Genomic DNA, 13,103 nt, shown 5'->3' on the forward strand with positions numbered 1-13,103 from the left:
CTTCTCATATATAGATGCTGAGGATGAAGTTGGAACTCCTTTCCAAGCTTTATCTATAGCTGAGGCTATTGAGAAGAGAACTCCTTCATTTGCTTCCTACAAAGATGCAAAGTTGGCCATTGAGTGTGGTGCAACTGCTGGTTTAGGAAAAATGATTGAGCTAGAAGACAATAAGTCTCGGGCTGGCATAAGCTTTTCTTCTGGGGTTTTCAACACTAGAGGGCTGTTCAAGAGTGGAGGTTTCATCCACACCGGTCAGGATGAAGAAGTTGCTGCTGTCTTGGAAGAAGATACAGAGGATTCTGGCAATTTCATCATCCCTGGAGGGGTCTGCAATAATTGGGTCGCTGTGGATATTCCTACAGTTATCCATAAGTTACCGTAATGATCATTCTGTTTAAAAAACCCTTCTCCCATGCCAAAAGGAGGAGTGATGACATTGTTGGCACATAAATGCAATGATATTTTCATTCAATAAATTCATGTTAAATGTTTGTTTTTCCAATTATTTTCCCTTTTCGTTTTTTGCATGAAATTGGTGATCACATAAAACCCTAAAAAACAAAATAAAATCAATCTTTTCATCTGCATAATGATTTGCCTTGTTTGATTTCTAAAAAGCTTTTCATATCCAAAATCATTATGCAGGTTGATCAAACCCATTGAACATAATGACCCAACACCATCTCCCAATTTTGAGTTCCCTGTATTTGAGGCGGAAGAAGATGATGTTGAAGAGATTCCTGACGAGATTACCCGTCTACTTGAGCATGAGGAGAAGATCATTCAGCCGCATCTCGAGAATCTAGAAACAGTCAACTTGGGGTCTGAGGATTGTGTTCGTGAAGTGAAGATTGGGGCCCTCCTTGAAGAAGCTGTTAAGAAAAGGTTGATTGAATTGCTACGAGAATATGTTGACGTCTTCGCTTGGTCGTATGAAGACATGCCAGGTCTAGATACAAATATTGTGCAACATTTCTTATGTTTAAAGCCTGAGTGTGTGCCTGTGAAGCAGAAGCTCAGAAGAACTCATCCTGATATGGCAGTGAAGATCAAAGTGGAATTTCATAAGTAAATTGATGCAGGGTTTCTGGTGACTTCTACATATCCTCAATGGGTGGCCAATATTGTGCTCGTGCCTAAGAAAGATGGAAAAGTCCGGATGTGTGTGGACTATAGAGACTTGAATAAAGCTAGTCCGAAAGATGATTTTCCTCTACCACACATTGATATGTTGGTAGACAATACAGCTAAATTCAATGTCTTCTCATTTATGGATGGATTTTCCGGATATAACCAGATCAAGATGGCACCCGAGGATATGGAGAAGACAACATTCATCACACCTTGGGGAACATTCTGTTATCGAGTGATGCCCTTCGATTTGAAGAACGCCGGAGCCACGTATCAACGAGCTATGACCACCTTGTTTCATGATATGATGCACAAGGAGATTGAAGTATATGTTGACGATATGATTGCTAAGTCAAGGACGGAAGTTGAACATGTATGGCACTTGTTGAAGCTTTTTCAGCGTTTGAGGAAGTACAAGCTTCGTCTGAATCCCAACAAGTGTACATTTGGAGTCCGTTCTGGCAAGTTATTGGGCTTCATTGTTAGTCAAAGAGGTATTGAGGTTGATCCTGCAAAGGTCAAAGCAATACAAGAGATGCCTGCGCCCAAAACTGAGAAGCAAGTCCGAGGTTTTCTTGGCCGCTTGAATTATATTTCCAGATTCATATCCCACATGACTGCCACATGTGCGCCGATATTCAAGCTCCTCCGGAAAGATCAGTCCCATGATTGGACCGAGGATTGCCAGAAAGCTTTCGATAGTATTAAAGAGTATCTGTCTGAATCGCCGATCCTGTCTCCGCCCGTGGAAGGAAGACCTTTGATCATGTATCTAACTGTTCTTGAAGACTCAATGGGTTGTGTCCTTGGTTAGCAAGACGAATCAGCAAAGAAGGAGTATGCTATTTACTACCTGAGCAAGAAGTTCACTGATTGTGAGTCTCGATACTCAATGCTTGAGAAGACATGCTGTGCTTTGGCTTGGGCTGCTAAGCGCTTACGCAAGTATATGATGAATCATACGACTTGGTTGATATCCAGAATGGATCCAATCAAGTACATCTTCGAGAAGCCTGCTTTAACAGGAAGAATTTCCCGTTGGCAGATGCTGTTATCTGAGTACGATATTGAATATCGAGCTCAAAAAGCTATTAAAGGTAGTATCTTGGCTGACCACTTGGCACATCAGCCGATCGAGGATTATCAGTCAGTTCAGTATGACTTCCCAGATGAGGAGATTCTGTATCTGAAAATGAAAGATTGCGATGAGCCTACACTCAATGAAGGGCCAGAGCCTGGTTCCAGATGGAGTATGGTGTTTGATGGCGCTGTAAATCAGTATGGAAATGGTATTGGGGCAGTGATTATTACTCCTCAGGGCACACATATTCCTTTTACAGCAAGGCTAACTTTCAAATGCACGAATAATATGGCTGAGTATGAGGCCTGTATTATGGGATTGGAGGAATGTATTGATCTAAGGATCAAGCATCTTGATGTATATGGTGATTCAGCCCTCGTTGTTAATCAGATTAAGGGTGAATGGGAAACGAATCAGCCTGGTCTCATTCCATATAGAGATTATGCGAGGAGGATTTTAACATTCTTTACTGAGGTTGACTTCCATCATATTCCTCGAGATGAGAATCGGATGGCAGATGCTCTTGCTACGTTAGCTTCGATGATTGTGGTAAAACTTTGGAATGAAGTCCCCAATATCACTGTGATGCGCTTGGACAGACCAGCTCATGTATTTGCAGTAGAAAAAGTGAAAGATGATAATCCATGGTATTATGACATCAAGTGTTTCCTTCAGAACTAGGTTTACCCGCCTGGGGCATCTGTGAAAGATAGGAAGACTTTGAGGAGATTGTCAGACAGTTTCTACCTCAATGGCGAAGTGCTTTATAAGAGAAATTTTGACATGGTTCTGCTCAGATGCGTGGATAGACACGAAGCATACCTGTTAATGACTGAGGTCCATGAAGGTTCATTTGGTACTCATTCCAATGGACATGCCATGGCTAGAAAGATGTTGAGAGCAGGCTACTATTGGCTGACAATGGAGTCTGACTGCTGCAAATACGTAAAGAAATGCCATAAGTGTCAGATTTACGCGGATAAGATTCATATTCCTCCGATACCTCTGAATGTGATTTCATCACCTTGGCCTTTCTCCATGTGGGGAATTGACATGATTGGCATGATAGAGCCCAAAGCGTCTAACGGACACAGATTTATTCTCATAGCAATTGATTACTTCACCAAGTGGGTTAAGGCGGCATCGTATGCAAATGTGACCAAGCAGGTGATCGTGAAGTTTATCAAGAATCAACTCATATGCCGCTATGGTGTGCCAGATAAGATCATTACTGATAATGGATCTAACTTGAAAAACAAAATGATGAAAGAGCTGTGTAGTGAGTTCAAGATCGCGCATCATAATTCTTCGCCTTATAGACCCAAGATGAATGGGGCTGTTGAAGCTGCTAATAAGAATATCAAGAAGATTATCCAGAAGATGGTTGTCACGTATAAGGATAGGCATGAGATGTTGCCGTTTTCTTTACATGGATATCGTACGTCTGTCCGCACTTCAATAGGGGCAACCCCTTTCTCTCTTGTTTATGGCATGGAGGTTGTACTCCCAGTAGAGGTGGAGATCCCATCAATGAAAGTCTTGATGGAAGCCAAGTTGACTAATGTTGAATGGGTTCAGAGTCGTTATGACCAACTAAATTTGATAGAAGAGAAGAGATTGACTGCCATGTGCCACGGTCAGTTATATCAGCAAAGAATAAAGAAAGCTTTTGATAAGAAGGTCAAGCCTCGTGTGTTCCGAGAAGGTGACCTTGTGCTCAAGAAAGTCTTGTCCTTCGCGCCCGATTCCAGGGGCAAGTGGACTCCAAACTATGAAGGTCCATATGTTGTTAAGAGAGCCTTTTCAGGCGGTGCGTTGATACTTACAACTATGGATGGCGAGGATTTCACTCGTCCCGTGAATTCAGATGCAGTCAAGAAATACTTCGCATAGAAATAAAAACAGAATAGCTCACTAAGTTGAAAACCCGAAAGGGCGGCTTAGGCAAAAATGAGCGTCTCGGTGGATTGAAAACCCGAAAGGGCGGTCCAGGCAAAAGTTAGAGACATGAAAAATGAATATATGTATCCCGCTAGATTGAGTACCTCATCCTGGGGCAATCTAGGCAAAAATTAGGGATTTGGCAAGTAACTGCATCCTGACAAGACTTTGTTCTACAACTGTCATCCGTCAGAGATTCTTGCTCATTCATCATCAACCGAAGCTTCAAATACATCAAATTCAGAATGGGTGGAGAAATGGTCATTATGTTCAATGTAGCCCTTTTCCAATATATATCACCAATTTCAAATTTGTAAAGATCTATGGAGTCTTGCCATTTGCAGACTACCACTCCATCAAATAAATTTGAGCCTGTTATCCAATTATGTGCACTCTTATTTGTTTCTATTCAACAAATGTTTTGCATTGCTTTTAATTGAGAAAATATCATTGTTTCGAAAAAACGAATTTTTCATAACTTGTTTTTAAACAAGGTGAACATTCCACAATGATGAAAAGGATACTTAGGAGATCCTCAGTGCTCTACCAAGGATGGTATGATCTCCAACAGGGTAAGACATTTGTTCATATTCCTGGCATGACTGTATTTTCTTCCTCCGAAGCCCTGAGTGGTATGCTTGTTGAGATGTTCACCACTCTCCCCTTCAGCGGGGTAGCAACCTTTCCTCCTCAACAGATGTGATCTCTTTGGTAGGTACGGTACTTGGTGGCTGATCCCTAGAATCCCTTCATCTCCTCGGATAGATTCCCCAGTAGAGTGGCTTATGCGGCAGATTTTATCTGTGCAATAAACTCTTTTCCCCAACTGTGACTGATGATTCCTCCCCTGCAGAGATTTCTTTGCTTCCTGGTATCTCTGACTCCCGGCAGATTGGATACTCTCTGGTGATTCTGGTTTTCTCTCTTGAGATGTAGTACAGGATGTTTGCATGCTGATTCCTGTGAAGCCTGTTTGTGTTAGAAATGCCTGTTTGTCAGCATTCATCATACATAAACCACGCATGTGTGCATTTAATTTTCAAACATTCAGATATTCATATTACATTTTTTTGCCATATATCTTTGTTTGTTATTCCTCTGCTAGTTGGTAGTACATTCCCCAAGCAGATGTTGGTGTCTGATCCCTCAATGTAGAGTCAGCCCATTAAGCAGAAAGTGTTTATCTTTCCTTCCGCATTCCCTACTGAGTTATATCCTCGTGGACAACGGTTGTTTTCGCTCCCTCCCAACACATATATTGGGATGGGTTCCCCTATTGAGTTATATCCTCACTAGGATGAGTCTTGATTCAGTTTGCCTCTTTGGTTTGATCCTAAATTGGCCTCTTGTGACTGTTTCCTGTGTTTCCCCGTGGTATAGATGAATAATTGCTCAGTAATCGGTAACCATTCATCTTATCCCCGGCGGAGTCTGTGGTTTACTACCCTTATACCGGTAGTTGTAAACCCTATTTTCTCCCCTTTGCAGAGTTAACCTTTTTGTTCATCCTAAGTTGATGACGGTTACTTTTCCGTGGTTTTCTACCTAGTATTCGATAGATGTAATCCCCTCCTTGACGGTTATCATTATCCAATATTCGGTATTGATATTCCCTCCTTATTTTGGATAAATTTCTCTAATTAAGCAATTTTATCCCCGGCGGGCCCTCTTTCATACCGGTTGTCGGTAATGTTTGTTGCTCCCCTTGATTGGTCATCATTATATACCTAGTTTTGGTATCCCGATGCCTTTCTCTTTGTCGGTCGATTTATCCTTTATTAACTCAGTAACCGGTTGTGGATAATCTTCCATGCGAGTGTATTATCTATGTTTTGACGGTAATAGATAATATATCTCATGCACTCTTTGGTCGAAGCTTTTGTCCTTCCCCAGTTGAGTAAGATTCGTATCCCTATTTTGGAATCGAATGTCCATCCCTTAATCGAGTTTGCTTTTTTCCCTCTTTTTGGATGATGAGTGTTTTGGGAATATTCCCCAATTCACGCTTTGGTTGGTCACCTATTATATGCCCAGTAACCGGCATCCCTGGTGTTCCTTCCTTCTGCTCCCTATTATGACTTTTGTCCCCTGTGGAGTCAGATTTTCCTGAGTTGAAATATACCTTTTAGGTCTTCCTCAGATGATTTGGTTGATTGATATCTCTCACCCTTATACCGGTCTTAGATATTCATTCTTCCCGAGCATGTTGTTCTCTCACCCTTATACCGGTGTTCAGATCACACGTCTCTTTGAGTTTATTATCCAGTAATCGATAATACCTCATCCCGTTGCTTCCCCAGAAGATTCCTTTTTGGATATCCCCAGCGAGGTCCCTTAGTGGCTTATCCTCACCTGAGTCCAAATTTTTATCCGAAGTATCCATTGTGGATAATGTTGTTGTGTTGGCATATTCCCCAACACATGCACCTTCGAGTCAGCTCGAGTCTTTCCATTGGATTTACTCCCTTTGGAATCCTGTTCCCCAAGTTGTGAGTCGTGACTTGCTCACGCGTTTTCACCCTTTACTCCCCCAAAGTCTCTATCTCCCTAGTGAGTGTATTACTCTTATGGATTGTCGATTTCTCCGGATTTCTCTTCTTCTTTTGTGGACACATATCCCCACAGAGTTTGTACTATTTGCATGCATACATCTGCATCATGAGGTCTCTTAGGGACCAAAATTCGTCTCTTTGTTATTATTTAAGCCCATTCTACCCCGGAGAGACAAAGATTTTAACCTTCACTTCTCCGGTTAGAATGACCTTAAATAGGGGCATCTGTAAGACCCCAATTTTGTCCCTAAGATCCCTCATGACATCATAACATTGCACTTGCATTGCCTCAAGGATCATTAGCATCTTGGTTCCCCTTGCCTTTGGGTGAGTCTCCCTGTGAGTGGTTTGAGATCACCAAGCATGCTTGAATTGTATATCATTGCTTTTCTCATTTTATTTACTAACCAAAAGCACAAAAATATGTCACTAACATCTTTTGTTTGTAGCTTGAGCAATCATAAGGTCCAAAGCTCCTAGGAGATCATTGGTACAAAGACATGGTCAAGAGGAGATGATAGCAAGCATGGTAATGGTTCCCAGAACTCTCATCCATCAAATATGCCTCCCTAGTACCTCAATTCATCATTTTGATCAAAGCAAGTCAAAGGGCTTGAGGTCTTGTTCTTCAAGAAAATCCTAATTCATCTGTGCACCACAATGCCTTGCTCATGAAGCAACCTCAGCCCATGGTCAAATATAATCAATAGAAGTTCTTTAACTCTTCATTTCATGCATATTTGAACTTATTTGAGTGTCCTCAATCATCAATTCATCAAGATATGGGTTGTGGACTTGAGAAGTTGATCAGTCAATTCATCTGACTATTTTGAAATGCACTGAGACCTAACTTTTGATGTGTTGGTCAAATGGAGATGATTCCAAAAGAAAAAGTGTTCTTACGGACAATATGAACAACTTTCATGTTCATCCAAATTTGATTTGAAGCTTGTAAGATCATCATCCATTCCAAAACATTATAGGTCATTTTGACTGAAACCCTAATTTTGGGTCAACTTCCCAAGGACACAACTCACTCATTTTTTATGATTTTGAGGTGGGATCAAATGAATTGGAAATATTAATATGTCTAATTCAAATGTTATGTTTAACAAAAGTTCAAAATCTCAAAGGAAGTACATGTGATAATGCAAGACATTATAGGTCCTTTTTGACCAAATGCATTGAAAGTCAAAAAAGTCCAACTTCAAGTGCCCATAACTCTTTCATCAAAATTCCAAATGATGCAAAATGTAAGTCCATTTTGATTTTCTTGAAAAGATATACAACTTTGATGTTGGAGGTTTTTTCATTTGAGGCTTGCATCATCAAAACAGAGGGGCTTGAAAATTGGCCAATTTTAGAAACCTTGCCTTGACATGTCATGCACCTTGCACTTTAAACTCAAATTTCATAAATTTCCACATTTCAAATGGATTTTTGCCCAACATAACAATTATTCCTTACATCGAGACCTTTCCAACCATTACTCATATTGTCATGTTTGGATTTTTTCATTGGGACTTTCGAAGAGATGAATGTTTAGGTACAAATGAGGAATTCACTTGAAATCTTGGTACATAAGCAATTGCCTTGCAAGTCACACGTCTGTCGCATCCGCGAAAAACAACCGGCGGGAAAAAGCAAACATACAGAGACGCCACCGTGCGTTATTTATCCCAAAAGAGGGAAAGGAAACGCTCGAAGTAAACCTGGAAAGGAAATGGTCTTACGACCGGAGATTGCAAGGATCGGGAGTCGGTTACGCAAGGGGAAGGTATTAGCACCCCTCACGTCCGTCGTACTCAACGGGATCCACGCTCAATAGAATAGAATAAGGTTTCCAAATAACTGCTCAAAACATGCACACACACTAGAATAAGCACACAGGTGGAAGGAGACGGAAGCGGACTCGGCAGGATGTCGCATCCTGGTCCTACGTAGTTTGTCAGAAACAAACATCAGAGTCAACGTAGTTCGGGGAAATAGGGAACGGGCTCGCTAGGATATCGCATCCTATGCCTACATATCTCATCAGGAATGAGAATAAGAGCTACCGTAGTTCGGCTAACGCACGCCGAAACAAAACACACGCACAGACGATGAGACGTCAAAACAAACACACCAATGGAAACAGACTGCCAATGGCTGGTCTTACGTCCGACTCCAAACAACAAACACAAACAAGGAAACCGAATGCCAATCGCTGGACTTACATCAGACTCCAAGCACACAAACAAACACAGGAAACCGACTGCCAATCGCTGGACTTACATCAAACTCCAAACAACAAACACAAATAGGATACGGAATGCCAATCGCTGGTCTTACATCCATCTCCTAACAACAAACCCAAACAAGGAAACCGAATGCCAATCGCTGGACTTACATCGGACTCCAAACACAAACACAAATAGGACACGGAATGTCAATCGCTGGTCTTACATCCATCTCCTAACAACAAACCCAAACAAGGAAACCGAATGCCAATCGCTGGACTTACATCAGACTCCAAGCAAACAAGAGGTTAACCGGACGCTGAGTCGTCAAAAGCAACAAAAAGTTGAACAAACAAACCAACAGGGAGTCTGGTACTCGAGCCTGCTAGCTGTCAAGCAAACACACACAAAAAAGGAAAAGGGTGCCCGGAGAGATCTCGTACGATCTCCTGCCTACGTACCTCATCTGGTATGAGGATCAGGGCAACGTAGTTCCCCTTAACAGGGGAGAAACTTCTATCCTAACCAGAGACTGGGAAATGACAAACTAAAAGGGAGACTGACTCGAGCCTAATAGTTATCATGCAATCCACAATGGTCCTAGGTTGAGGTATCTAACATAACCTAACTCGCACAGGCAGCAAGTTGAAACAGCAAATAAACAGCAAACAAGCATTCACAAGAGAGCAAGCACACACACTATATGCAAACAAGTGGCTCATACAAGGCTGGGCTTTAGTCAAGGGGTCACATCAACCTCGACAAACAAGCCAACTGGAAATGGGTGTTGTTTGCTCTTAACCCTAACATTGAGAGTTAGGGTGAAGCAGATGAAATGGGAAGTGAGGGTAAGACCTCACAGTTCTTATCCCTGGCCTGGGAGAGCTTCAGACAATGAAAGTGTGGGAGTCCAGAATGTAGGAACTCTTCTCCACAAAATGACTGACTCTATGGACAAGATTTTGGGTTTTTATTCAAAATGCATCAACACTGGGTGTGAGCAAAATGAATGACACAACTGAATAGCAGGGGATGGATTGCACATCCCTTTTATCTGCCAATTCCTCTTCACTTAGGAGGTCTTTGAATGTACAAGGCACAAAATTAAACAAGCACAAACATTGCCTCTTAAGGAGGGCTTCAGACAGGTGCCTGTCAAAATAACATGACAGGTCTTCCAGACTACATGAAGATCAAGGAATTACCTAAGTGGTATGCCAACCACAAGCAAGCAAAGCAAAGTTCAAATGAACTTAAAGAAACTTAGGTACCTGTGGAAACAACTAAACCAATCAGTACAATACTCAGACAACAATCAACAGTCACTATCAAACAGACAGACAAATCAATATGCACAATGATTAAGCCCTAAGGCAAACACAAATGAATTATCCTCAACCTACAAAACAGCAAGTGTTATCCAACAATAACAAATGACCAAGCTCAAATGAAGAAGCACATCAACCATGGAGATGTATACTTGAACCTGAAATTCACAACTCAAAATGTAAGTCCAAACCCCTAGGTTAAAGCCTAGGGTCACAAGTGAATCAAAAAGCCAAAACAGAACTTTATATTCAACATAAATCATATTTAATCAATCAAGAACAAGTCCTAAAAAGGACCAAAACAAAATCATCAAGCAAGTTCATTTTATGTGCAAGAGAAACCAAAGACCAATTCAAAGCATACATATGAACATTGAGAATGAAAATTCCAAATCAAAACAGAAATGATTCAAATAATTCTGGAAAAGTTCATGAGTATTCAACACATCCACAACATCCATCATATAAAAAATCAAAAGCATTAGAGGTCATTTGATATGGAAATTAAATTGCACAAGTTGATCATCAAATTGTGTGACACAAATTGTCACACCATGCAAACACAAGCACAAAACAGAAATGGTAAATGAGAAAAATACCAACCCAGGCCTAAAACATCCATCAACATGTCTAAAATAATCATGCAAAATTTCAAGTCCATTGGATTAAAAACAAGCATTTCATGATAGTTTGAACAAGGCAAGTTCACAAATGTACATGTATCCAAAGAGTCTAGAGCAAATAAAATTCCAGCCATACACAACTTTCAAACTCATGATCATAAAAAACTATACATCACAAGGAACATTTTGCGAAAAATTGGGAGTGAATTGGATCATTTTTCAATTTTATATGATTTTTACAAGTTGGAGAAAAAATGAAAAATCAAATGAAGCATGGCATGGCAAAGTGGAGGGAAAACATGAAAAATGGAATGAAGATTTGAATATTTGCGCTCGGCAGGAATCGAACTATGTCAAAATTCAAATGAAATGCGCGCTAACACACGAAACGACGTCGTTTCCATAAAACCCTAAGCCTGCGCAAATTTGGACGGTTCAAACCGACGCTATTTGCAAAGAACCGACGCAATTTTTCCAAAATTCGTCGTTATGCATGCATCTTCATCTTCTTCATGAGGAAGAAGATGAACATTCATCCAAATTTCCAGAAAATTCCAGAATTGTCCAGAATTTCACAAATTTTATATCAAAACGAAGCCTATGCAACGAGGAACACGAATCCATAAACAATTCACACTAATTCATCATGAATTTCAAGAATCGAAGGAAAACTTTATAGATCTACAAACTTGAAATCATCATATCTCACTCAATTTTTATCCAAATCGCACGAAATTTATATCAGAATTCTCACCACAACAAGATCTACAAGATTATGTACATAAAAACAAGAATTAAAATATGCGAAAATTTGACCTCTTGAAGAACAGTTTATGAATTCTGCAGATCCAAGGCCAAGCAAGCATGCAAATCCATTCCTAACCACTTGTTATGAAGTTTGATGATGAAATTGAGGCTTGGAAACGTGTAGATCTTGCTTAAATCTCAAATTCCATGGTTATGTTCTTGAGCTCCACATGCACAATTCTAGTCCAATCTTGAAGATCCAATGCTTGATCTATGCCAAATCCACACCAAGGAACAAGAATATGGAAGAAAATTGGTATGTTATGTGATGAAAATTTGAATTATGATTAGGAGAAAATTTTGGAGGGAAATGAAAACTAGATCTAGAAATGGTGAATTGTGATTAACCTCTTGAAATTTTGTTATGATTTAGTATTATTACCATGTGCTAATCCTATTTTAATTAAAATTAAGCAAAGTTTAGTTGAAGTTAAGCAAAAACAAGGTGTATGGCAAAAATTGAAAATTTGCATGGTGCATGGCTAATGCATGCGTGAACAGTACCAAGAGGCTCATCATTTTCACTCAAAAATCATCTTTTAAACACATTGGCAATGGTAGAAAGTTCTCATGATGCACCATTTTTGAATTGGCCATTTTCCCTCCAAAATTGACTTGAAAAATTAAATGATTATATGATGGAAATTCATGCAATGTGATGAATGTTTTGGAAACTTCATGTCATGAGAAGCATTTTGCAAAAAGAACCACCAAGTTTGGAGTTATGAATCAAAAGTTATGCCCTTTTGAAGTTTCATGTACACTTGGCAATGATTTGATCATATCTCCTCAACCATTCATCATAAATTCATGATCTAGGACTTTTTGGAAATGGGAGAGAGAGATCTTCAACTTTCATGTTGGACAAAATTTCATTTGAATCTTCTTTAATGATGCAAGATCAAGTTGAATTTGAACCAAAAACTTTCCATTTTGGGAAACTTTCAATTATAGGTCACTTTCCATTTTTGGAAAGTTTTGGTCTGACCTCAAATTCTTCAAGATAGGCATTTGACATGATTAATAAGCCTCTTTTAAACACGAATGAGATGTTGAAACTCATTTCTCCACCTCCTAGCCCTCAGTTCTTGCACAGTTGACTTTTATGGTTGACAGATGACTTGAACATGCACAGATGATTCCAAACCTCAATCACTTGATGAAATGACTCCAAAATGAAACCCTAGCTTGTACAAGCTCAATAAAATCATATGATGATCTCCTTCTCAAGAAAGACCTCATCTTCTTAAGAATCCCTGGTTGGGAGAATGCCATTGATTAGGGTTGACTAGAGGTCAAAACCCTAATCCCAAAGAACATGATCAGGCACAGTGAACCCCTTGAGGATGATAAGACCATGATGATGGTGATATATCCTTGCCAACAAAATAATGCTCAGCCTCTTTGAGGAATCAAGA

This window comes from Lathyrus oleraceus, chromosome 6 (assembly GCF_024323335.1).
Source record: "Lathyrus oleraceus cultivar Zhongwan6 chromosome 6, CAAS_Psat_ZW6_1.0, whole genome shotgun sequence".
NCBI lineage: Eukaryota > Viridiplantae > Streptophyta > Magnoliopsida > Fabales > Fabaceae > Lathyrus > Lathyrus oleraceus.